The 2,500-nt window shown below is 53.5% G+C and overlaps 1 protein-coding gene across 1 annotated transcript in view; it reads right to left on the reverse strand.

The window, feature by feature from the left end:
- The window catches only part of LOC125956958 (uncharacterized), a 16,919-nt gene extending 15,884 nt beyond the window's left edge, over nt 1-1,035 (reverse strand). Inside the window, 1 exon segment of the mRNA XM_049689279.1 lies at nt 993-1,035. The gene's annotated coding sequence lies outside the window, so the exon portion shown is untranslated.
- Nucleotides 1,036-2,500: the final 1,465 nt, after the last annotated feature.

A 2,500-nucleotide genomic window follows, 5' to 3' on the forward strand; every position in this document is an offset into this window, starting at 1 on the left:
CTTATTTTTCTTCTTCTACTTCTTCTTCTTCTTATTTTCTTTTCTCGTGACACTAGAGTGTACCACAGGGACAGACACAGCTCTACACTGACACACGCACACCAGGTTGTGGTTGTTGTAGTAGACAGGGGATTGAGTATTGAGCGAAGCAGTAGCAGCAGCAGCAGCAGCAGCACCTCTCGGAAAGGGATTGTTGAGCGTTTAAGCACAAGAACGCTTTCGAGCTTCGAGCTACAGTTGCAGTGACAGAGTTGGTGGTTGAGGGAAGCGGAGGGGGAGGGGGTGGCTGTAGTCCTTCCCAATCCCCAAAATGCGAACAGCGAGCTCACACTTCAGCAGACGGCAAAGGCGAGCGTGTATCTGTGTGTGTGCCCTTATGTTGCTTGGATGGCAAGGGGACGTTCCACTCGAGACGTGCTCGTCCATCAATATTCTGTGCCGAGCAACGCACGCACGCACGCACGCACGCTCACACACACACACACACCTAACCGACGTAGCGTAATGCAGGATCCACTGCGGACGGACGAGATTTCGCGAGAATCCTCCCGACATGGGGACTGTGCGGTTGGTGCGGTTGCGGAACAGGCACCCACAGGACCCACTGACACACACACACACACACACACGAGGATTTGGGAAGAGTTTCTGAACTGTCAAACGCAGCCGCAGCAATCAGAGCTTTGCACTTCTGAACAGCCAACGCGAGGCCAACGGTCCTTGGGGGCACGTGGGGTTATCGGAAATGACGGACGGAATCAAGATGGGAGTGTGTGTCCGCGAGATGAACCACACACAACCACATTATCACACACAAACACACACACACATCACATCAATTATGAATCTTCCTTTTTTATGGGTTTTTGCTCGATTGCTCGATGGAATGGAATGCACTGCTGCTGCTGCTGCTGCGAGGGCGAGGACTCACCCTTCAGGAAGGGACGGGGGGTGGTATGAGAGAGAGAGAGAGACAATAAGGGAACACGCACCAAACGCTGGCCAGTGAGGGAGCTGTGATGCCGATTCGAAACGTTTCGGAAGCGCACCAGCCAACGCAACGAGAACGACTGCTGGCTGAAACGCACCGGACGTAGTGCCAACCATCTAGCCTAGCCTATCACGAACGAACGAGATGGAGACGCATGGTGCGCCCCATGGAGACGCATGGTGTGTGTGTGTTTGGGTGTTTGCGAGAGCAAACCGAGAGAGAGAGAGAGAGAGCGAGCTTTATTGCGAGCCCATGCAAGCAAACCACGATAATCACGGCACTCTCCAGCAAATAAGACAGATAGAGAGAGTGTGTATGAGAGAGAGAATATAAAAGAGAGACTAGCAAGAGAGAAAGCGATAGGGTGCGAGAGAAAGGGACGCAGAAAGGATGGGAGGGAAAATCAATTTTTTCAACGCAAGCGCAACGCACATCAACAGGTCAAGAGTTGAGTGAGCGAGCGGGTGAGTGAGTGAGTGAGTGGTAAAAAGAACAACAAAGCATTCACCACCATCACCACCACCAGCAGCAGCAGCAGGAACAAGTCCTCGCTCGCTCGCTTGTTCGCTGACACTCGCACACACACTCGGATAGTGCGATATGCGCGTGTACTACTACTCTGGGGATAGCGCTGATCGTTCCGTACTCTCGTATCGGTTGGACTAATAAATTATGTTTTCATGACGACGACGACGACGTGTACCAGCTATCGAACCTCGAATTGACTACTCGACTCGACAGGACGCACGCAGACACACAGAACAGGACAAGGGAAATCTCAAGGACTCTCCTCTCTCTCTCCACAGACACGCCAATCTATCGTCCAAAATGTATCGTGTAGAGAGAGAGAGAGAGCGAGAGAGAGAGAGCCGAAGAGAAGGGAAGTAGTTCGAGACGAAGCACACCTTCTAAACAGGACACCCACGTGATCCGTGCGCCATTTTGACAGTGACAGGTTTTGACAGGAGCGCGGCGCTCGCTCGCGCGCGCGCGCGCGACGCTCAATGACGCTTGACAGGACGCTCTGTTTGGAGATTCGTTGACATCGTTGACAGTGTGGAAGGGAAACAGTACGAAGTATCAACCAGTAATGGCGGGCGGCATTCTCTCTCTATGTATATACACATATATATATATATATCGGGTATGTAGAAGGATTGCATGTTCGCTTCGCCGGAGTATATATATGTAGTGGCCAACGTTCTACACGCCCCGGGGGGTACTCACGTTTATGATCTGATCGTACGCCCACAGCCACTTGTCGCGCGCGTTAAAGTTGTCGCGCTTGCCCTGCTGCAGCTGGGACGGTTGCTGCGATTGCTGCGTAATGTCCTTCGATATGTCGGTCACGATGGAGAGCGGTCCGTCCGGGCCGGTGCTACTGTTGGGGCCGTTGCCGTTGCTGCTGATTAACGCGGAGCCGGTGCCGGGGAGACCGTTCGGCCCAACGCCACCAACGCCACCAACGCCGCCGCCGCCGGTCAGCACGTCCAGCTTGTCGGCCGCCTT

This window comes from Anopheles darlingi, chromosome X (genome assembly GCF_943734745.1).
Source record: "Anopheles darlingi chromosome X, idAnoDarlMG_H_01, whole genome shotgun sequence".
Lineage (NCBI taxonomy): Eukaryota > Metazoa > Arthropoda > Insecta > Diptera > Culicidae > Anopheles > Anopheles darlingi.